This window comes from Bos indicus, chromosome 27 (assembly GCF_029378745.1).
Source record: "Bos indicus isolate NIAB-ARS_2022 breed Sahiwal x Tharparkar chromosome 27, NIAB-ARS_B.indTharparkar_mat_pri_1.0, whole genome shotgun sequence".
NCBI classification, from domain to species: domain Eukaryota; kingdom Metazoa; phylum Chordata; class Mammalia; order Artiodactyla; family Bovidae; genus Bos; species Bos indicus.
In genome coordinates this window covers 43,252,376-43,277,674 of record NC_091786.1, presented here as the reverse complement: position 1 = coordinate 43,277,674, position 25,299 = coordinate 43,252,376, and the positions used below count along the sequence as shown (strand labels likewise).

General features: G+C 44.8%; 1 long non-coding RNA gene across 1 annotated transcript in view; it reads right to left on the bottom strand.

Annotated features, from left to right (window-relative positions):
* The window catches only part of LOC139180224 (uncharacterized), a 70,757-nt gene that overhangs the window by 39,158 nt on the left and 6,300 nt on the right, over positions 1 to 25,299 (bottom strand). The window contains exon 2 of the long non-coding RNA XR_011564549.1: positions 18,222 to 18,557. This is a non-coding gene — a long non-coding RNA (uncharacterized lncRNA). The remainder of the gene's footprint in view (positions 1 to 18,221; positions 18,558 to 25,299) is intronic.

Here is a 25,299-nt window from a genome sequence, read left to right as displayed (position 1 = left end):
CATAGGAAACTAACACAGGCCTTAATACTTTCATATCGCTTTGAAGTTAAGTGTAAAGGTTCTGCTCCTCTTCTAATATTAATAAAAAAAAAAACAACTAACATATTATTGTCATGAATATAAAACACGTCCTTGGATCAAGAAGCTACCCTTTATCTTATCACATGTCATTTTACCCGGAAATCTACAGACACACACAGACACACAGACACTCACACCTATGATTGATTCCTTTATCAGTCATTTACCTTTTGAACAAAGTTTTATGTTAGCTTAAACATTTCCATTCATTCCTGGGATCCTGATCTCCAACAGAATAAGTTAAGCGCGCACACTCCTCTCGCCTCCCCTCCGGGCCCATACCATCTTCCCAGGTCTTGCTTACTAAGTCTGGCCAGAGGAGACCCTGACCCAGATTCTCACTTGCTCAAAACTCAAGGTCATTCGGGGAACTCGGGTGCATCTCCTTCTGCAACCACAAGGGGGTGCAGCGCCCACGGAGTAGAGCCAGGTCTGAAGCTGGAGCCGGGCACCCGGTGCAGCTTCGGTCCCGCTGGAACCTTGGGCTCCAACACACCACCACTCACCAGGCCCACCACGCTGGATGGTCTCCCATGTGCCTTCCCAGCGCTGGCCACAGCCTCCTGCAGAATTCTTGGTGAGAGTGAGCTAAATAGTCATGCTTCCACAGATCCAAAGCCCACATGGACCTTCCTTTTTTCCCAGTCCTCTTTCAGATCTTATGTATTCGAAACAGCAGGTAAAAGATCCATCCTGAACAGCAACGTCCCGGCCACCTCTACGTGTAGGGCTTCCAAGTGCTTCCAGGATTCCCTACCATCCAGAACCCCCTGACTTCCTGCAGGTAGGGACTTTCTGGCCCCTCTCCCTAGAGCGAAGGAAAGCAAACGGACAAACAGAAGCAAAAGGTGAATCTTCAGAATGCGTCCCACCACACCCAATAACCAGGACGCATGTGTTGTTTTTGCCAACTACAAACTGGCACTTGCCAAGAGCACTGCCAGCAACTGCACAACAAGCACATTTGCCATCTGCCTCTGGAGTTTAAACTGCCCGCTGCGGCTGCTGACCTTCAGCACTCCAAGAGGGAGTTCAGGCTGGAGGGAGGCACTCTGTGGGATAGGTCTTTAGCTCCTTAGATATTTTCAGGGACAGATTTCATGATCCCAATCCTTCAGTTCGGTCCTCAGTCGTGTCCGACTCTTTGAGACCCCACGGACTGCAGCACGCCAGGCCTCCCTATCCATCACCAACTCCCTGAGTTTGCTCAAACTCATGTTCATTGATGCCAATCAACCATCTCATCCCCTGTCGTCCCCTTCTCCTCCTGCCTTCAATCTTTCCCAGAATCAGGGTCTTTTCCAATGAGTCGGTTCTTTGCATCAGGTGGCAAAAGCATTGGAGTTTCAGCTTCAGCATCAGCCCTCCCAGTGAGCACTCAGGACTGATCTCCTTTAGGATGGACTGGTCGGATCTCCTTGCAGTCCAAAGGACTCTCAAGAGTCTTCTCCAACACCACAGTTCAAAAGCATCAATTCTTCAGCACTCAGCTTTCCATACATGACTCACATCCATACATGACTACTGGAAACACCATCGCTTTGACTAGACAGACCTTTGTTGGCAAAGTTCTGTCTCAGCTTTTTAATATGCTGACTAGGTTGGTCATAGCTTTTCTTCCAAGTAGCAAGCGTCTTTTGATATCATGGCTGCAGTCACCATCTGCAGTGAGTTTGGAGCCCAAGAAAATAAAGATCCCAATGCTTGCATCTCTTCATATCTGGAAAAGCACTAATCCCTTCATGGTGACATCAGCTCCTCATGACTTGCAGAAAACCTTTTGTAAAGTAAGCACTCGAAGTAAAGTGAAAGTCGCTCAGTCGTCTCCAACTCTTTGTGACCCCATGGAATTCTCCAAGCCAGAATACTGGGGTGGGTAGTGTTGTAGCCACATGTTCCAGGAAACAAACTGACTCAGAAGGACAATGCAGATAGTGGAGTGCAGTTTATTACACTGGTGGGCCCAAGGCGAGTCTCCTCTTAGCCAAGGACCCCAACCAGCTTTTGTGAAAACCTTATATACCCTAAGTGTACATGCCCAAACCCAGCTCCCCAAATTCTCTGACATAGTCTGAACAAAGGAAAAGAAAGATACAATTAAAGTTAACCTGTGATTCGTATGCCTTAACCCCGTGATTCGTATGCCTTAAGCCTAGGTAGTTAACAGTGGGCAATTATCAGTAGGCCTGTGATCATACCCCAATAAGCTTAATAGAATTTATGATTCTATTTGGTTACACAGTGTATTCTTTTAGGCGATGGAGAGTCTAGGTATGAGCCCTGGGGCTCTTCCATGGTGGTGAGGGTTGGGGGGCGAGTCTGGTTTTCCAGTTTGTATGTCGTTTCCGTAGATACTGGGCATAAAGCTCAAAGTCCACAGTCCGGCCCAAGATGGAGTCCTGCTGTTCTGTCTGTTTCCTCCTTCAGATAGCCTTTCCCTTCTCCAGGGGATCTTCCCAACCCAGGGATCAAACCCAGGTCTCCTGCATTTCGGGCGGATTCTTTCCCAGCTGAGCCACAAGGGAAGCCCTAAGTCAGCAGTTGACTGCTCTGAATTCCTCCTTCCCCAGAATCTTACATGTTGACCTTTCCTGACTACCTCTGGAGCAGTCTCTCAGGACTACCTGAAGGGCCGCCTCCTGGGCTGCAGGCCTCATTTTGCCCCAAATAAAACTTAACTCAATGCCTCTCAAGTTGTGCATCATTTTCGGTCAGCATTTTAAACGACAACTCATGTAACCCCACTTGCCTAGTTTGTTCTATTATCTCAAAGCAATTGTGTATGTTGCCGTTTTCTTTTAATAGAAAGATTTTATTTTCTCATTCTGCTGGGTATATGAGGCCAAAGCAGTTTAACAGACAAGGCATGCTTCCTGTCTTTACTTACCCTGTTCATGAAAGAAAGAGTGTGTAATAATTGAGACTTTAAATATTTTCTTTTCTCTTTTCCCCACATTGTCCTTGGAAACTGTGGACAAAGAATGCCTGCCATTTCAGTAAACAAAGCCATCAACCTAACAGCTGCCCAGAGGGGATTCAGAATGGAGACAAACAGGATACTGGCTCTAGATAGCTAAGTGAGTGCAAGTTGCTCAGTCGTGTCTCACTCTTTCGACCATGTAGTCCATGGGATTCTCCAGACCAGAATACTGGAGTGGGTAGCCTTTCCCTTCTCCAGGGGATCTTCCCAACCCAGGGATCAATGGGTTGATCAATGGGTCTCCTGCATTGCAGGCAGATTGGATTCTTTACCAGCTGAGATAGCTAAGGTGCATATCAAAAGAGTGATTTCAATGCAAAGAGATTCTTGCATCTTCCCGTACAGAGATAAGTCTTAAATTCACTAACGTGAGATTCTGGGTTTGTTATATAAGTACCAGTATGCTTTTGATGTTCAACTAGCTGTTTTTTTTTTTTTTTTTTTTCAAAAACCCTGTATAACCTGTCCTTTCCTTCCATTAGTTCTTCTGAGCATCCCTCAGAACTATCTGGGAGGCATTATCCCAGGATCAAGTTTACAGCAAGTTCACTGAAAAAACAGAATTCTCTGCTTCTAGGTTGTGGATTTTTTTTTTCAATCCACAAAACCCACAAAGTAAGTAAATTTTATTTAAAACTGTCAAGCTTAATTTTAAAAAGCTAAACACATTCTACAAATGTAGAATATATAGGCCAAAGGTTTATGTATTCACACATGAGAGAACACTCAGGATGATAAAGCTGGATAAGACAGCATTTGAGAAACAAATGAACACAGTCTGTCTGAGAAAATCTGCTGAAGTGGGGCTGCTAGGTTAGAGAAAGGGTGGGCCAGGGCAGTAAAACTGTAACCATTGTGTTTCTCTACTCATCTGCATCTGAAGCAGAAATCTGTGTCTCTGGGGGACACAAGTCTGCAGGTTAACAAGTAAATTCAGGGAGTCTGGGCTGGCCATGATCAACAGTAGACAGCAAGGCAGAGCTGCATTTCCCTAGGAAACTAAACCATTCTCAGATGGGTTTGTTAAACAATGCCCCGAGAATACATGCCTTCCTCCTTTTGTTTTGTCTCCAAGTTTCTGGTGATTTTTCTTTCCACAATTAGATGGGGACTCTCCTTGCATCCACTTCACTGATTCCCCAGGCAGCACTATCTCCTGATTAATGTTTTAAGTTACTACATCTTTGATCTGCCTTTCTGTTAATGGGAGACTCATTCACCTAATAACGTTTTCAGTTCAGTTCAGTTCAGTTGCTCAGTTGTGTCCGACTCTTTGTGACCCCATAGACTGCAGCACACCAGGCCGCCCGGTCCATCACCAACTCCCGGAGTTTACTCAAACTCATGTCCATCGAGTCAGTGATGCCATCCAACCATCTAATCCTCTGTTGTCCCCTGCCCCTCCTGCTCAATCTTATCCAGCATCAGGGTCTTTTCCAATGAGTCAGTTCTTCACATCAGGTGGCCGAAGTCTAACCCTAACCCTAACCCTACATTCTAGATAGATTTCAACAACAGTTCACATGTCCCAAAGTGCCTTGACAACAATAGTTTCATTTTTATTTAATATTTAAAGAATATTAAAAGAGATATGGGATAATTCAAGAAGAATTGAATGAATTCAAAAGTATTACTCAGTAACTAGATTTCATATGAAAGTAAAATGGTTATTATTATTATTTGATAATTATTTGATAATAATAATAATAACTACTCATTTGATCATCACACAAACCTTAGCTGATAGATTTGTTACAGATTGGGAGACTGAGGCTCAGAGTCATTTCCTCATGTCAGGTGAGCAGAAGACTTTCACCGCCTCTGCATTTTCTGCTGGCTTCACTGCCTTCGGCTATTATGTTTAAAGCATTAGGATTGAAATTTTCCATTTAAAGTTTAGGTTTATCTTGTCTGTAGTTTCAATCTGTGATTTTTAAAAGAAACTGAAGAAATCATTCAAAATCATTTGCTAAATAAAACTCTATAATGGATAGTTATTTAAAATTATAATTAGGGCAAGACACCCTTTAAGTAGTTGCTAAATGCTTCTCTTTCTTGTCATCCATTAAATCTGTACTTTTCTGTAAGACTTATGGTTCAAGAAAGCATCCTATTATTTAGCTTTAGTAGAGGAACTGTACAAAAAAGATCTTCATGACCCAGATGATCACGATGGTGTGATCACTGACCTAGAGCCAGACATCCTGCAATGTGAAGTCAAATGGGCCTTAAAAGCATCACTACGAACAAAGCTAGTGGAGGTGATGGAATTCCAGTTGAGCTATTCCAAATCCTGAAAGATGATGCTGTGAAGGTGCTGCACTCAATATGCCAGCAAATTTGGAAAACTCAGCAGTGGCCACAGGACTGGAAAAGGTCAGTTTTCATTCCAATCCCAAAGAAAGACAATGCCAAAGAATGCTCAAACTACCGCACAATTGCACTCATCTCACACTCTAGTAAAGTAATGCTCAAAATTCTCCAAGTCGGGCTTCAGCAATATGTGAACCATGAACTTCCTGATGTTCAAGCTGGTTTTAGAAAAGGCAGAGGAATCAGAGATCAAATTGCCAACATCCGCTGGATCATAGAAAAAGCAAGAGAGTTCCAGAAAACCATCTATTTCTGTTTTATTGACTATGCCAAAGCCTTTGACTGTGTGGATCACAATAAACTGTGGAAAATTCTGAAAGAGATGGGCATACCAGACCACCTGACCTGCCTCTTGAGAAATCTGTATGCAGGTCAGGAAGCAACAGTTAGAACTGGACATGGAATAAGAGACTGGTTCCAAATAGGAAAAGGAGTTCGTCAAGGCTGTATATTGTCACCATGTTTATTTAACTTATATGCAGAGCACATCATGAGAAACGCTGGACTGGAAGAAACACAAACTGGAATCAAGATTTCCGGGAGAAATATCAATAACCTCAGATATGCGGATGACACCACCCTTATGGCAGAAAGTGAAGAGGAACTCAAAAGCCTCTTGATGAAAGTGAAAGTGGAGAGTGAAAAAGTTGGCTTAAAGCTCAACATTCAGAAAACGAAGATCATGGCATCCGGTCCCACCACTTCATGGGAAATAGATGGGGAAACAGTGGAAACAGTGTCAGACTTTATTTTTGGGGGCTCCAAAATCACTACAGATGGTGACTGCAGCCATGAAATTAAAAGACGCTTACTCCTTGGAAGGAAAGTTATGACCAACCTAGGTAGCATATTCAAAAGCAGAGACATTACTTTGCCAACAAAGGTTCGTCTAGTCAAGGCTATGGTTTTTCCTGTGGTCATGTATGGATGTGAGAGTTGGACTGTGAAGAAGGCTGAGTGTGGAAGAATTGATGTTTTTGAACTGTGGTGTTGGAGAAGACTCTTGAGAGTCCCTTGGACTGCAAGGAGATCCAACCAGTCCATCCTAAAGGAGATCAGCCCTGGGATTTCTTTGGAAGGAATGATGCTGAAGCTGAAAGTCCAGTACTTTGGCCACCTCATGCAAAGAGGTGACTCATTGGAAAAGACTCTGATGCTGGGAGGGATTGGGGCAAGAGGAGAAGGGGACGACAGAGGATGAGATGGCTGGATGGCATCACTGACTCAATGGACGTGAGTCTCAGTGAACTCCGGGAGTTGGTGATGGACAGGGAGGCCTGGCGTGCTGCGATTCATGGGGTCACAAAGAGTCGGACAAGACTGAGCGACTGATCTGATCTGATCTGATTGTCAATTCTGAGTTATTTAACCTCTCCAGGTGTCTCCCCTGAGGTTTAGTATCTCAAAGTCCCTGGAAACAGTCTTTCTTTAAAAAAAAAAAAAAAAAAATATATATATATATATATATAGATATATATATATATATATATGAGAGAGAGAGAGAGATGTTTCCTTAGTAAAGTATTTAACAGCTAAAGAAGGAATTAGATTTCTCCAAGCTTTGAGGATGGTTAAGGATTTATACACACTGACTGCCAACATTAGAACGCATAAACAAATGGGAGAAGAGAATGTGGACTCGGCAGGAGACAGTCCGCTGAGGATGCCCTAAGTCATAAGGTAGACGACCCAGGAGAGTGCTCTGAGTGACATGTCAGCACGATGCAAATGCTCCCAGACCAGGATGCTCCTCCCAGCGCCGCCCACCTCCTTCCGGTCTCCAAACGTTAAGGGCTCCCTCCACACGGGAGGCCCGTGCGCACTCTTCCGTGGACCGGGGCCCCACCCTCTCTCCTTCTGTCCCCACCTCCCACTGCCCGAGACCCGCTTAGAGCAGCTTCTTCTGGAAACGCGCCTCCATCCCCAGGTCCTGGCTGGGTGTTGACAAGCTCTCCGTTTCCATCAGAGTGTCTCTCCCTCTGCAGGCCCCTCACTTGCCGGCCCCAGCGTTAAACTAAACTGTCCACACAGCACCTATGACATCACTTACACGTGGAATCTAAAATATGCACCAATGAACTTATTTACAAAATGGAAGCAAACTACAGACATAGAGAGCGATCTTACGGTTCAGTTCAGTCCAGTCGCTCAGTCCTGTCCAACTCTTTGCAACCCCGTGAATCGCAGCACGCCAGGCCTCCCTGTCCATCACCAACTCCCGGAGTTCACTCAGACTCAGGTCCATCGACTCAGTGATGCCATCCAGCCATCTCCTCCTCTGTCATCCCCTTCTCCTCCTGCCCCCAGTCCCTCCCAGCATCAGGGTCTTTTCCAATGAGTCAACTCTTCGCATGAGGTGGCCAAAGTACTGGAGTTTCAGCTTCAGCATCATTCCCTCCAAAGAAATCCCAGGGCCGATCTCCTTCAGAATGGACTGGTTGGATCTCCTTGCAGTCCAAGGGACTCTCAAGAGTCTTCTCCAACACCACAGTTCAAAAACATCAGTTCTTCAGCACTCAGCTTTCTTCACAGTCCAACTCTCACATCCATACATGACCACAGGAAAAACCATAGCCTTGACTAGACGAACCTTTGTTGGCAAAGTAATATCTCTGCTTTTGAATATGCTATCTAAGTTGGTCATAACTTTCCTTCCAAGGAGTAAGCGTCTTTTAATTTTATGGCTGCAGTCACCATTTGCAGTGATCTTGGAGAACCAAAAAATAAAGTCTGACACAAAGGGTAAATAAAGGTGGGAGGGAGGGATGAATTAGGAGTTTGGGATGAACTTGATATCGATATACTCTTATCAATATAATACATAAACAAGGACCTACTATATAGTACAAGGAACTATATTCAATATCTTGTGATAAACTAGAATGAAATGAAAAAAATGGAAATCAGTCCTGAATATTCATTGGAAGGACTGATGCTGAGGCTGAAGATCCAATACTTTGGCCACCTGATTTGTGAAGAGCTGATTTATTGGAAAAGGCCCTAACACTGGGAAAGACTGAGGGTGAGAGGAGAAGGGGAGACAGAGGATGAGCTAGTTGGATGGCATCAGCAACACGATGGCCATGAGTTTGAGCAAACTCCGAGAGTTGGTAATGGACAGGGAGGCCGACTCTTTGTGATCCATGGGGTCACAAAGCGTCGGACACGACTGAGCGACTGAACTGAAGTGATATATACAGTTATCACGTTGGTATACACTAGAAACTACCACAGCAGTGTAAACCATCTCTACTTCAGTTAATTAAGTACGTAAGCTTTCTGAGAGAAGGGACCACAGCTACCTGTATCCCCACCCCTTGAGTCAGCCACTTATATAACGCAGAAGTTACTGGATACATATTTGTTGAAGGAATGTTAACCTCCCAAAGGGCATCTTTGCATCTTGTTAAGTCTAGTCAAAGTGTACTGACCACTGAATACTTCAAAAGCAACGTGTATGGCATTTAAATGAGAGGGTCCCTACTCAAAGGAGTGAAGGATTAGTCTGTACACACGAAAGACAATGACAGTAATAAAGCATGCTTAGTAGCAGGAGGACAGTGTGTCACGCAGACACGTAGTCTTGTGTGTGGATAAAAATGCGAGCAGTTTATGAGAAATAGGAAAGTCTGAGGCATCGTCTCACAATAGCCTTAAATCACCAGAATTCAGAACGATAAACTTGAACAACAGACTCCTCAGGTCACACGAGCCCCCCTGGCACCTGCCAAGCGCAGGCCCAGCACACTGGGCCCGTTTCACGGGGGCCAACGTGGAGGACGCTCTGTTCACAGTCTCCATTCTGTGTTGTTTCCACAGAGCCTTTGTGGCTGAACTTAAAGGGCTGCGTTCTCAGCACACAGTCTTGTTCGTCAGGTCATTATTTTTACAAGCACAAACCTGCCCGTGTATTCTCTCTGCTACCTGCGTTTTAGTTCCAAACATCCTTCCCAGAGAGGCCCCGGGTCTCCAGAACTCCGGATTCACCTCCGAGCCATGAAACTGCTTTGAAACAAATTATTCTCGCTGTGGCGAGCGCTGGAAGAAAGCATATAGTATATTTGATTCAGATAGAGCTTTCATTATTTTGGCAGTAGGTCTGACTACATACATTTATTACTATAGTTTTCAAACTAATTTTAGAATACAAAAGAAAGCTTGCTTGAGAGCCATGTCTTATTCCAAGGCTCTGGATAAAAGCATCACTTCAGAAAACTGTTTTGTGGACATCTCTGGCGGTGCAGTAGATAAGAATCCACTCCCCAATGCAGGGAACATGGGTTTGATCCCTGGTCCAGGAAGATGCCATATGCTGCAGAGCAGCTAAGCCCACGAGCCACAACTACTGAGCCCACACCCCAGAGCCTATGCTCCAAACAGGAGGAGCCACCACAACGGGGAGCTTGTGCACCGCAGTGAAGAGCAGCCCTGCTCACGGCAACTGGAGGAAATCAAACTGTGACAAAAGAAAACGGTTTTTTGTTTCCTAGTGATATACACTCACGCTATGTCAAAGTGTCCATGTGAATTTTTGTTTGTGAATACGTATGCAACTATTAAGTTATACACACACACCCCATGTACATATATTTCCTATCTGTGTGGCTCCTTCCTTATGCACCATCTCATCTGGATTCCCCAGGATGCTGTTTTGTGACATCATAGTATAAATATACACATCAAATGATAATGTCATCCTTAAACCATGAATTATATTGCCAAAGTAAGGGACCATAAACTCCAATCTTAGAATATTTCCATCAGAAAGAGCTAGGAAAAAAAAAAAAAAAAACCAACAACAGTTTATCACCTAAACACAGGCTCGCTCTTCAGAAATATGGATCACCCCAACTGTAAATATTGATGTGAGCTCATAACACATATTTGTCCTTTCTCTTAATTCCTTCTCTTCTACCTACAGACCATTTGGAGCTCTTTAAGGAGATTCGAACTTGTTAGGTCATCATTTAAAACTCCAGTCCTTGACTGGAGTAGTTTATAAATTTGCTTTATGATAAAATGTGAATTTGAGGAAACCCTCTGGTACATCGGAATCCATAGGAAAGAGGGCTTCAGAAATAGCATTTTAGACAAAGGTCTGAGGTCAGTACTTCTCAAACTTTAATACACAGATTAGTCACCTGGGGAACCTGTATTCAGCAGACCTGTGATCTAACAAGCTCCCAGGGGATGCTGAGCCACTGGGTAAAGGCTTTGAGAGGCTGAGAACTTGTCACCATCAGGCCTGATAGGAGGTGGTGGTCTAGACGTTAGTCTCTAAAGCATCAGACATGAGTGGGCTTAGATACCGTGAAATCAAATGTAGGCTGTTGTTCAGTCCCCAAGTGGTGTCTGACTCTTTGTGACCCCATGGGCTGCGGCACACCAGGCCTCCTTGTCCATCACCAACTCCCAGAGCTTGCTCTAACTCACGTCCACAGAGATGGTGATGCCATCCAACCACCTCATCCTCTGTCACTCGTTTCTCCTCCTGCCTTCGATCTTTCCCAGCATCAAGATCTTTTCCAGTGTGTCAGCTCTCTGCATCAGGTGGCCAAAGAATTGGAGCTTCAGCATCAGTCCTTCCACTGAACACCCAGGACTGGTCTCCTTTAGGATGGACTGGTTGGATCTCCTTGCAGTCCAAGGGACTCTCAAGAGTCTTCTCCAACACCACAGTTCAAAAGCATCAATTCTTCGGAGCTCAACCTTCTTTATGGTCCAAGTCTCACATCCATACATGACTACTGGAAAAATCATAGCTTTGACTATATGGACTTTTGTTGGCAAAGTGATGTCTCTGCTTCTTATAGGAGTATAGTATATAAAGTATAGCAGTTGGTTTAAAAAAAAAAAAAAAGACATAGGAGAAAGAACGGTCTTAACACCTCCTGTTGCTGCTCCAAACACTCAGGCCATCTTGATAGAACTAAATATAATCCGCCCAGTATTTCTTAGATTGATAGTCTTCTATAACTTAACTTCTATAGTCTATGTAGTATTCGAATTTTTTTCTGTTTTGTTGGATTTTGTAGTTCTTTTTGTTTAATTCCGAAGACACTTTTATCTCTTAGTTTCCTTCAGTCCACCTATATTGAGTAAAGTAAGTCCCCTACATATGAATGAGTTCTGTTCCAAGAGCATGTTTGTAAGTCCAATTTGTTCATAAGTCCAACAAGTGCAGCCTAGGTGCCCATCTAACACAGGTGGCTATTTATACTGTGCTGTAATAGGTTTACAGTACGTTTCACACAAATAATACATTAAAAATGAACAAAAAAGAATAACCAAAACATTTAAATCTTATAGTACAGCACCCTGAAAAGCACTGTAGTCGAGGACAGCAGCTGGCACCCAGGGCTGGCATCGGGTGAACAGGCAGGAAGAGCGCTGACTGGGTGGGTGGGGAGACGGCGGGGCTGAGGGGTCGCCAGCGCAGACGGAGTCCGGCGGCAGCGGCACTCGTGCTGACGTCCGTGGCGCGGGTTCTGGTTCCTGCTGGAACCGGATGCACGTTCGCATCTTTGAAAGTGCCCGACTTGAAGGTTTATAGCAGTTAGCTTACTGTACATACCACGTGGAAAGTCCTAGACTAGACAGTATTAGGGGTCACAGCAATAAACAAGGCGCAATCCTTACCCTTTTAAGCAAATGCAGTCCAGCTGGAGAAACAGGATATGAGCTGGAATACCTTCATGCAAGGTCAGATTGCAATGGCAGCCTGAGTGCCATGGTTCTGGGGATTCAGGAGAAACAGAAACGATTTCTGATGTCAGTGTCAGGGCAGGATACGGGATCTGAACCCAGGACTCTCTGACCATCCTTGCCACGGCAGAGAGGCCAACGCGGCCCAGTTGTCACAGCCACAGGACCCTGACCTTGGCCGCAGCAAGTGGGGTGCTGCCAAGGTTTTGTTTAAGCCTTGCAACCGTGGTCCCAGTTGTGAGTTTAGGAAATAAACCGCGAGTTTCTTCCCAAGACTAACCAGAGAGTGTGTCATGGACCCAGAGGGAATCGCTGTTGAGTGAAAGGAATTTTAGAATGGTCGCTTAATACACATTTCTCTCCTGTATAATCATCAGTTGATATCATCCTTCTAAGAGGTATAATTTTTAACTACATATCTTATAATACTAAGTATTTTAGTTTGCTTAGTCTTTTAAGCAAATTGATATGATGCAAAGTTGTCACACATTATGTAGGGACTGTAGTCGCTTCATCTGCTCTATTGAACTATGGCTCTATTTTTGATTCTGTAACAAAAGATTATGAGAGAATAGCATACGGTAATTCTAGAATAATTCAAAATATGTAAAACAAACAAATCTGTTTTGTGCAAACCATTTTGACTCATAATTTTACTTTTATGAGAAGCCTTGAAAATAGTTTTTCAGTTCAAAGGAAGCTATTCTAGTAAAGAGAAATTATGAAACAATTTACCAGTTTTATGACTTGTATAAAAAAATGTTACTTCTACTCTGTATTGTGCATCTAAATCTGCATAATTCTAAAAATGGACCTTTAACAGCTATATGAAATATAGAATGGCATGTTTTTGTGCACGAAGCAACATATATTTATGGAAGCAAAATGCATGCAAAGTTTTTATTGCAGAAGGGCCAGATGTCAAAACATCTCAGCAACAAGACGATATATTTCAACACTGGTTATTTATGGTTCAACAGTATATTGCGATAAAACAGAAGGCATGTATTTTCAAAAGCAATGTCCCCATTCTCTTCTCAAATTAATCATCTTTAGAGTGTTCCAAATCATAGACATATAATGATGCTTGGTTTTGACAGTGTTGATCTTGGGATTTTCCTATAACCATGTTAATCAAGCAAAATCACCTGTCAGAAAAGCAGTTTGAAGACTAATTCCATCACATATAATGGGTAAATCATAATATTGATGGTTCTCAAAAAAAATGTCACTTTGACTTTGGAGCTGAGTCGTGGGACAACTTATTGTAATGGACCCTTAGCTTACATATTTTAACAACCGACAGCCTGTTATACAGAGTGAAGTAAATCAGAAAAGGAAAAATAAACACAGCATATTAATGTATATATGTATGTAATCTAGAAAAATGGTCCTGATGAACCTGTTTTCAGGGAAGGAATGGAGACGCAGACCTGGAGAATGGACTTGTGGACACAGTGGGGGAAGGAGAGGGGGGACAAAGGGAGGAAGCCGCATCAAGATATATACGCCCCCGGGCTGAGAGGGGCAGCTGGTGAGAAGCTGCGCGCAGCACAGGAGCCCAGGCTGTGATGATGGGAGGCGGGCAGGATGGCGACGGAGGGAGGTTCAGGAGGAGGGGATGTATGTGTAGTTCTGGGTGGTTCACATTGTCCGAGGTTTCCCTGATAGCTCAGCTGGTAAAGAATCCACCTGCAATACAGGAGACCTGAGTTTCGATGCCTGGGTTGGGAAGATCCCCTGGAGAAGGGAAAGGCTCCCCACGCCAGTATTCTGGCCTGGAGAACTCCATGGACTGAATAGTCCGTGGGGTCGCAAGGAGTCAGACACGACTGAGCGGCTTCCACTCACTCACTCACTCACATTGTTGTATGACTGAAACCAACACAGCATTGTAAAAGTTAAAAAACAAAACACAAAAACATAAAACAACCAAAAATTGATGGAAAGAGCTGATGCTGAGAGTTGATGCTGAGAGTGTGAAACCGACAAAGCGTGCTCAGAACGCACGGTCAACGTGAGCCGAGTTCCGGCGTCTCAGCAGACGCTCAGTAAGCATCCGCTGACGGAACGACCTCTGCCCACTGTATGCTGCCAACAGCGTAAGCCAGGGCCTGCCTCCGCTCTGCAGCGACTGCTGACTCCGGTCATCTCGCTGCCAAGCTCGCAAGGAAGCCTCGTGAAGCAGAAACTCTGTCCACTGACGCAGAACGCCCTAAGCTGCTCTATAAAGAGAGTATTGATAGAATCATAGAAACCAACAAGGCATTATCACTTAAAATCTCCTTTGTAAAAAAAGTGACCCAAGAAAGAATGTGGGAAAACAGAAAGTTCATGGAGAAGGCAAAGTCATAACGATGGGTATTTCTACCACGTATATCTAAACATAAGGGGAATGCATTTTCCTCAAAAATTCTTCCCTAGCAGAGCAGTTATCTTTATTTAAGTCTTTATGAAGTTGTAATAATATTTGGGCAATCTTTCTCAATGGTTTTGTTTCTTAAAAACAAAACTTTGGGGAAGATGCATTACCATAAAATAGTACCAACCAATGGTAGTTTAATGTTTGTAGAGGTCACTTGACAAAATCAGTAAGAAAATATTTTAAAACTTGTTATACATTTAACAGTTACAGTGTTAGTAATTAGTATTATAACCATTGCATCGTTGGATATAATTGTAAAAAAGCCTTTCAATAATCACTTAAAAAGGCATAATAATAAGTAATTACTTTATAGAAGCCATGTATATCTACCCACAGTAAGAATGGGTAAATAATACTGATACTGATATACATATGGGTTCTTGTAGCAAAGCATAATCATCCCAATTTAGATAAAAGTGAGATGGCAGTCCAAGACGTTGGCATGGAAAGATCCTGAACTCAAGCACTGCCCCCCCCCACCCCGCCCCGCTCCCGGGACACAGCGCATGCCAGCTGCACATGGAATGATGTCCTCTGAAAAGAACTGCAGACTGGCTGAACTACTCCTGCACAAGCAGGGTGAAAGCACCATGTGAGATGGGGCGAGAGGTGGGGATGTGGGCTCATCAGAGCCCCGCCCCTCGTGGTGACCCGCAACAGCGACGGATCTCACAGGTTTGAGCTTCTCCCAGAGAAAAGGTTTGTGCTCCATGCCAGGCATCCCTACCCCTGGACAAGCATCAGAGAGATGGGCCTCCTCATGCCTGCAGAAAACCACTGGGGCTTGTGTCCAAGGCCCCAGAGGGCTGTAGAGGACTGCATTTCCCTTTTCAAAGGACTTGCTGTGGTCTCAGTTACTCCGGGACTCAGCACAAAAGACACCCCATCTGACTGAAGAATATTCGTTTGCTAATCTTGGAGCATCAGCTGGTGGGGTGGGGGACAGATGAAACTCTCCCTGGGGACCGAGGCATTGGGGGAAGGCATTACTGGACTCCCCCCACCTGCAAGCACAGGTGGTTACACACGGATACAGAAAGCACCCACTGCCCTGCTACAGCCAGCTGCTGTAGCACTCACCCACCCCCCAGCTGGGGCAAGCACACACGAGGAGTCACAGCATCCTCCTGGCCCCTTGCTAAAGCTGCCACATGCACCCAGAATCTAGCACATGAAAAGATGCTTAGCAACATTAATTATAAGGGAAGTACAAATCAAACCCCAATGAGATGTCACCTCACACCTATCAGAATAGCTGTTATGAAAAAGAGAACAAATAACAACAAATGCCAACAATGTTGGCAAGAATGGAGAAAAGGGAGCCCTCGTACACTCCTGGTGGGAATGTAAATTGGTGCAGTCACCACAGAAAACAGTATGGAGGTTCCTCAAAAAATTAAAAATAGAACTTCCATATGATTCAGCCATTCCACTTCTGGATATTTATCAGAAAGAAAACACCAATACAGTATACTAATGCATATATATGGAATTTAGAAAGATGGTAACGACAACCCTGTATGCGAGATAGCACAAGAGACACAGATGTATGGAACAGTCTTTTGGACTCTGTGGGAGAGGGAGAGGGTGGGATGATTTGGGAGAATGGCATTGAAACATGTATAATATCATATATGAAATGAATCGCCAGTCCAAGTTTGATGCACGATACAGGATGCTTGGGGCTGGTGCACTGGGACGACCCCAAGGGATGGTATAGGGAGGGAGGAGGAGGCGGGGTTCAGGATGGGGAGCACGTGTACACCCATGGTGGATTCATGTTGATGTATGGCAAAACCAATACAATATTGTAATTAACTTCCAATTAAAATAAATAAATTTATATTTTAAAAAAAGAAGAAAATGAAAACACTAATTCAAAAAGATATCTGCACCTGACCATGTTCATTGCAGCATTATTTACAGTTACCAAAATACGTAAACAACCTCAGTGGATGGATGGATAAAGAAGAGGAGACATATATACAAGGGATTATTACTTGGTTATAAAAAAGAACTAACTCTTGCCAAGCAGATGGTGATTGCAGCCATGAAATTAAAAGATGCTTACTCCTTGGAAGGAAAGTTATGACCAACCTAGAGAGCATATTAAAAAGCAGAAACATTACTTTGTCACAAAAAAAAAAGGTCCATCTAGTCAAGGCTATGGTTTTTTCAGTAGTCATGTATGGATGTGAGAGTTGGACTATAAAGAAAGCTGAGCACCGAAGAATTGATGCTTTTGAACTGTGGTGTTGGAGAAGGCTCTTGAGAGTCCCTTGTACTGCAAGGGATCCAACCAGTCCATCCTAAAGGAGCTCCGTCCTGAATATTCATTAGAAGGACTGATGCTGAAACTGAAACTCCAATACTTCAGACACCTGATTCGAAGAACTGACTCATTGGAAAAGACCCTGATGCTGGGAAAGACTGAAGGCAGGAGGAGAAGGGGACAACAGAGGATGAGATGGTTGGATGGCATCACTGACTCAATGGACATGAGTTTGAGTAAACTCTTGGAGTTGGTGATAGACAGGGAGGCCTGGCGTGCTGCAGTCCATGGGGTCACAAAGAGTCGGACATGACTGAGTAACTGAACTGAACTGAAGTGACATGATGCTATTGGTAAAGAACCCGCCTGCCAATGCAGAAGACATAAAGACGTGAGTTTGATCCCTGGGTGGAGAAGATCCTCTGGAAGAGGGAATGGCAACCCACTCCAATATTCTTGCCTGGAGAATCCCACAGACAGAGGAGCCTGGAGGGCTATAGTCCTTGGGGTCACACAGAGTCAGACATGACTGAAATGACCTAGCATGGCATGGCACAGCAGAGTATACACGTCAATGCTGCTTTCTCAGTGCCTCCCACTCTTCGCTTCCCATGCTATGTCCACAAGTCCATTCTGCATATCTGTGTCTCTATTCCTACCCTGCAAACAGGCTCATCAGTACCATTTTTCTGGATTCCATATATATGCCTTAATATATTTGTTTTTCTCTTCCTGACTTACTTCACTCTGTATACTATCTTCAGATTCAGTGCAATCACTATCAAATGACCAATGGCATTTTTCACAGAACCAGAACAAAAAGTTCCGCAATCTGCAGGGAAACACAAAAGACCCTGAACAGCCAAACAATCCTAAGAAGAAAAACGAACTGGAGCAACCAGGCGCCCAGACCTCAGATTATATCACAAAGCCGCAGCAATCGAGACAGTATGGCACCAGCACAAAAATGAAAACATAGATCAATGGAACAAGACAGCAAGATAGAAAGCCCAGAGATAAACATAACACCCACGGTCACCCCACCACTGACAAAGAGGCAAGAATATACGACAGAGAAGAGAAAGCCTCCTCAACAAGTGGTGCTAGAAAACTGGACAGCTACACGCAAAAGCACACCACACACAAAAATAAACCCAAAGGGGACCTAAGACCCAAATGCAAGGTCAGAAATGACAAAACCCCCAGAGAAATACACAGGCAAAACACTCCCCAACACAAATCGCAGCAAGATCCTCTCTGACCCACCTCCAAATTGTTGTAAACATAACTCACACTCCTGAATTCTTTCTCATGCAGAACTAAGATGATTATTATATACCATCACGCACTTGTGGCCCACCAGCTGCAGGATGTTAACGCCATACCTGATCACCACTGGGCACTTCAGGGAGAGGCCCCAGGCAACGACCCACAGGTTCTCCAGGAGCCCTGGGCAGCAGCATCTCAGGCAGAGAGTTGGACATTCCTGCCTCCAGCCACTCCTTCAGGCCTCAGTGGGAGCTGAACACCTCCAGGCTGGGCTCCTTGTCAGCTATTAGGCTGGCTTGAAGTGCAGCTGGGTGCCATTCAGCTTGGTGAAGGATTTCTCCGTGATGCCCTTGAGCCAGGGTGAGGTGAGGTCAGTCACAAGCCCTCATTCGGGTGGAACTCGGTGAGGTGGGTGGGGTCCAGGACCTCGTGTACAGGTGTGCAGGAAGACACTGTTGATGGAGAAGCAATGAGAGGGAAGGAAGTGGGGGCGTGTATTTTTTGAATTATGGTTTCCTCTGGATAAATGCCCAGGAGCATTCGGTAGCTCTATTTCTAGGTTTTTGAGGAACCAGCACACTGTTCTTCATAGAGGCTGCACCCATTTATATTCCCACTAACAGTCTAGGAAGGTTCCAGTAGAACTGACTTTGAGAGCTTATTCTAAACTAAGCGCTGTACTGAGCACTGAGAAATCAGAGGCAAGTGCTCGTCCCTATCTTTAAATTGCTCACTATTTGTAGAAAAGGATAGGTGTGCAGTTGAGAAGCTGTTCTTATTTTCTGAAAGCTCTATTACAATGCTGTGGGATGCAATGTTTTATAAAGGGAAAGGTTCAACCTCGGTGGTATTACAAATGACTTAACAAAGAAGAACAAATGCTTAAATAGCCTTGAAAAATCTAGAGGACGCTCATTTTTATGGTCAGGAATTTGGACTTTATCCTGATGTACAGTGTTTGTAAAAATGTGGGCAAATCACTCGGGCTATTACATAAAGAAGTAACTTCCGAGTCTGACCTTACAAATGAATCATCAGAATCTATGCAGCACAGACTAGGAATTTTCAACAGCAGTTAATTTCTAAAGTTTGAGAAGCTTATATTTAGTACCAAGGTAACACCAAAGGGTTTTGAAGGGGTTTATGGTAACATGAGTTAAATTTTTAATTATCATTTTGGCCTCTCTTCAGTCAACTCTCTTACACAACTGTCTTCTTCTAGACTCCCCTCAACTTCTTCCCCATCCTGGGGTCCACAAGCACCAACTCAGTCACTGTGGCCTTCAGAAGTCCCTACATCTTCCCCCAGGCATCTGACTTCCAAGTCTTAGCCTTCAGAAGTCCCTACATCTTCCCCCAGGCATCTGACTTCCAAGTCTTAGCCTTCAGAAGTCCCTACATCTTCCCCCAGGCATCTGACTTCCAAGTCTTAGCCTTCAGAAGTCCCTACATCTTCCCCCAGGCATCTGACTTCCAAGTCTTAGCCTTCAGAAGTCCCTACATCTTCCCCCAGGCATCTGACTTCCAAGTCTTAGCCTTCAGAAGTCCCTACATCTTCCCCCAGGCATCTGACTTCCAAGTCTTAGCCTTCAGAAGTCCCTACATCTTCCCCCAGGCATCTGACTTCCAAGTCTTAGCCTTCAGAAGTCCCTACATCTTCCCCCAGGCATCTGACTTCCAAGTCTTAGCCTTCAGAAGTCCCTACATCTTCCCCCAGGCATCTGACTTCCAAGTCTTAGCCTTCAGAAGTCCCTACATCTTCCCCCAGGCATCTGACTTCCAAGTCTTAGCCTTCAGAAGTCCCTACATCTTCCCCCAGGCATCTGACTTCCAAGTCTTAGCCTTCAGAAGTCCCTACATCTTCCCCCAGGCATCTGACTTCCAAGTCTTAGCCTTCAGAAGTCCCTACATCTTCCCCCGGGCATCTGACTTCCAAGTCTTAGCCTTCAGAAGTCCCTACATCTTCCCCCGGGCATCTGACTTCCAAGTCTTAGCCTTCAGAAGTCCCTACATCTTCCCCCGGGCATCTGACTTCCAAGTCTTAGCCTTCAGAAGTCCCTACATCTTCCCCCGGGCATCTGACTTCCAAGTCTTAGCCTTCAGAAGTCCCTACATCTTCCCCCAGGCATCTGACTTCCAAGTCTTAGCCTTCAGAAGTCCCTACATCTTCCCCCAGGCATCTGACTTCCAAGTCTTAGCCTTCAGAAGTCCCTACATCTTCCCCCAGGCATCTGACTTCCAAGTCTTAGCCTTCAGAAGTCCCTACATCTTCCCCCAGGCACTGACTTCCAAGTCTTAGCCTCAGTTCCTAGAGATCACAGTTTTACTATGTGCGTTGATTAAACCATGCAACCAAAGTCCTTTCTATCCAGACATTCTATCTTAGCCCAGACCTTGATCTTCTTAGCAACTGAGCATGAGACCCTTGTGAGAGTTGGACTATAAAGAAAGCTGAGTGCTGAAGGATTGATGCTTTCAAACTGTGGTGTTGGAGAAGACTTGTGAGAGTCCCTTGGACTGCAAGGAGATCCAACCAGTCCATCCCAAAGGAGATCAGTCCTGAATACTCATTGGAAGGACTGATGCTAAAGCTGAAACTCCAATGCTTTGGCTACCTGATGCAAAGAACTGACTCATTGGAAAAGACCCTGATGCTGGGAAAGATTGAAGGCAGGAGAAGAAGGGGACAACAGAGGATGAAATGGTTGGATGGCATCATGGACTCAATGGACATGAGTTTGAGTAAACTCCAGGAGTTGGTGATGGACATGGAGGCCTGGCATACAGCAGTCCATGGGGTTGCAAAGAGTCAGACACGACTGAGTGACTGACCTAACTGACTGATGAAACCATTGGCTTGCTACCCAAACCTGGGACTTCTATTTTCCTCCTGTAAAGGTCCGTAGTCCTCTCTACAGTTCTGTTGTCTGCAGAGAACTTTCACTGTTACCAATAAAATTACTCCTCTAGTGATTTTACATAATTATACATAAGAAGAGTTAAACAAGAATACTTTACATGGATACACGAGGTCGGAAATATTTGACAATAACATAAGAATTATCAAGAAATAATTTCTATGCCTGGGGGACTGACAGAAGCCCTTTTGTAGTTGTATCCTGCTGGAAAGTGCTTTTACCATTGTTTTCCAATGCAGAGGGACAGATTTCAGAGTTGCAAGAATTGAGAATAAAGAGAGAGAACAAGTTATAATAAAACCCTCAGAGGAAAGTCTTCAGATAAGCAGACATTAGAAACGCAAACTTCCTTCAGTTCCAGAACCGAAGTGAAATGCATAGAAGGTATTAATCAAAGGAGAAAGCTCTGCACATACAGTTAATGAAGCTGCTGGATTATCAACACGAACCTTGGACACTGCTAAGAAAGAACTGAAATGTCTCTGCTGTTAGGGTGAGAAAGGCAACCAATCAAACACACATCTTGGGCCTGGGAACAGACGGGCTTAGAAGACACTCACTGAATGACTGAAAACCAGAACGAGAAAAGAACAGCAGGGCAGAGATACTTCCCTAAGGCTTTCACCAGTTCTTAACTGGAAATGCACTAAAAATTTAACATGCTAACGGCATTAGGGTTTAACAGCATCAGTGTGCGGTGAGCTGTGTGTTGGCAGGGTCTGTTGTATATACTTTACAAACACGCAGTGTGAGGCGGCCTTTACCCTGTTGTTGTTCAGTTGCTAAGTTGTGTCTGACTCCATGGGTTGTAGCCCACAAGGCTCCTCTGTCCATGGGGTTTTACAGGCAAGAACTGAAGTGGGTTGCTCTTTCCTTCTCCAGGGGATCTTCTTGGACCAGGGATCAAACTCACTTCTCCTGCACTGAGCCACCAGGGAAACGGAACCTTATCTTATATGCTCTTCCACCTAAAACTTTACTTACTCCAAACCCTCTTACCATCTTTAAAAAGGCTTGATTTTAAGATGTTAATCGTATATTTCAACAATGTATGGCCTTGACAAGGGCAGTAAGCCTTTGGTCATGAGGGACAGGGGGCCAGACAGACAGCCCCCACCCCAGAATCACGTCCTGATGAGATCTGAACATTGAGGTTAGAATCAGCCATTATGTCCACCCTCATAGAGCCTGAAATTCTTCTCAACTGCAAGCTCATTGATTCAAGTTTTCACATAGACTCTCATCATCATCTCAACATAGATATCTGTACAAGGCCTTGACCCCTGGGCACTTTGGGGTTGTGTTTCCTGGTCTTTCTGTGAAGCCAGAACCTCTGGCAGCTGATCCAGGAGGACCTCGACTTGGAGAGGCTGAGGTCCCTCCCACGCAGCCTCAGTGGAGGCCCCGATAAGTCCTGGCCCTCGTCCCTGAGGGAGGCTGAGCCACATAGAGGCATTAGATGAACTCGTGTACCACACGTGAAGAATTCTTGCGTCAGGAGTGAGGTGATGCAGCTGAAGCTCAGGGGCTTGGGTGGGACTGAGGAAACATGGGATTACACCCTATTCAGGTCCAGTGTGGACACACTTCATTCATTCACATGCCTTCTGCAGTGGACGTCACAGAAAGTGGGATGGCTAGAGTGTGCTATCAAGAGTAATCTGAATAAAAGCTAATGAAACTATCCTTTCACCCAGTTCACATTTGCTGCATGCCTACTGTGCAGCAGGTGCTGAGCTAGGCCCTGGGCACCTTGTCCTTTATAGAACATACTATTTGGAGATGTCTAAACAATGAATTTTTTTCCCCCATCTCCATATATCATGTTGCCTCTGGCTTCTGATTTAAAGACTTCTTGTCTGAGGGAAGTCAGATGATGCCTAGAAAAAGGAAATTGTTGTTTAGCTTTAAGTTTAATTTTTTTTAACTTAAATTTTTTTTTCTTGAGTCTGTAGCATGAGAACAGTCTTGAAAAGCCCAGGTTTTGTTTAAAGACAAAATACTTTGCTCATTGCATTTTACATATCGAGAGCAGAGCTTGGAGGTCTGAGCAGAGTTTTACTCTACAGAACGGGGAGAATTTGATGGATGCACAGTTCCTGTCACAGAATAAGGAAAAACACAAAGCCCACCAGCCTCTGGGAAGACACAATTAGTTACAGAAAGAAATGTCAACAAGATAAGAATAGGGTAAAGTCATGGTTTCTCTGGGACTCAGTGTCCTAACACCCCGAACATGGGCTTAGTGGGGCAGTAGATTTCTGATGGTAGAAACTCCACAACAAAAATCCCATGGAGCTCGAAGGAGAGTCCAAGAGCAGCAAGCTGGCGTTCTGCTTCCTCTCTGTTGTGTCCAACACATTCTGAGGACGGGGAAGAGCATCATTCACAGGGAGCTGTGACCAGAGCCAAACGCTTCTCATCTTTCTCAGTGAAGTTAATTGAATAGAACTCTAAAAAATGACTTCCTCATGGCATTCCTTAATAACTTAATTTCTGCGTGCTTAGATGAGGTAAGAATGCCGCGATCGATAGAACGGTGGCTCTGGTTGCGCACTGCATTTTTATGAAGTGTCTGGATCACAGTCCAGAAACAGTGCTTCCCTCTTTCCCTACTGCTTGCTCATAACTTGGTGAAGGTTCAGAAACACCCACAGGCCTGTAGGAAGGACAGGAGACATAGCTGAAAATCTGAGAATCAATGTGCCGACTGAAGGATCAAAGTAGTGCAGGGCGAGGGTCCTGACGGCTCAGACTGAGGACTGGACGCTGGAAAGCAAGAGGGACGTGAAGCACGTAAGTCACGAGGGGCTGATGGGGCTGAGGTCAGGACCAGGCGGCAGAGGGAGGCGCGGGCACGGTGAACTTCAGGCCACATGCGCAGGCGGCCTCATCACTGAAAGGTGACATCCGTCACTGTGGGGTCAAAGGTCAACACACTGCCTCAGGGTTACTGAGCTAGCCTCAACAGAAAGCCATCAGCAAGTGCCAACAAAGGGACCCCAGGCCCCCATAGCCCAGGGCACCAAGTTGGGTAAAGTCTCTCCTACACTTTGATGACAAAAGAAAAAAGAGAGAGGAAACGTTCTTGGAAGACTATGTTTTTCAAAAAAGAAATCGGGTTTACAAATGGAGACTCCTAAACTGAAGAAACAGAGTCTACTCAAAACAAAGTATTTTAAACTGGAAGACACTAATATACCTTTAACGAACAAGCTTAGAATGTATTGTTTTTGCTGTGGTGGCTGATGCTGCTTTATTTCCTGCTTATGAGCAGTGATGGGAGTTTCACAAAATATATTAGAAACTAGTTAATGGTGTATAATTATTTTATTAGAGGAAAGGAGAAAGGGAGATTCCTGAGTTACTCTGAATGAATTTCAGATCTACCACAGTTACAGGATTGTCCAGTGTCCTTGGCTCTTGTCTATACAAACAGACTTACCAATAAGTCCCTTGGACTGCAAAGAGATCAAACCAGTCACGTCTAAAGGAAATCAACTCTGAATATTCAGTGAAAGGACTGATGCTGAAACTGAAGCTCCAATACTTTGGCCACCCGAGGCAAAGAGCCAACTCATTGGAAAAGTCCCTGATGCTGGGAAACGCTGAAGGCAGGAGGAGAAGGGGACCGCAGGGGATGAGATGGTTGGAGGGCATCACCGACTCAATGGACATGAGTTTGAGAAAGCTCTGAGAGTTGGTGATGGACAGAGAAGCCTGGCGTGTCACAGTCCATGGGGTCATATAAAGTTGGACACGATTTAGTGACTGAACCACAACAACCAAAACTTCACAGCTCTATTGGTTAATTTTGGGGAGTTCAGGCTCCAATTGAGAGTGAAACCTCTGGGTTTAACTGAACAAAGAAGTGGGGCTGAGTTGAGAAGCAAAACGACAGTCAGATTTGAAGGAGCTAAATAAATCCATTAGATGCCAGTGGGGACGATGATGAGCAGGACAGAGGCAACAGGCCAGTTACTGGCAACACCGCCATCAGCCGTGGGGGTGCCCTGGCACACAGTAGGTACCCATTACATGTGTTTAGAGGAAATGACGGGGCTTCCCAGGTGGCTCAGTGGTAAAGGATCCACCAGCCGATGCAGGAGCCACGGGTCTGATCCCCGGTCTGAGATGATCGCACACACCGCAGGGCAGCTAAACCTGTGGCCACAAGCATTGAGTGGGCGCTCCAGAGCACAGGAGCCATGACTACTGAGCCTGTGTGCCCTGGAGCCCGCTCCACGGCAGGAGGAGCTGCCACAGTGAGAAGCCT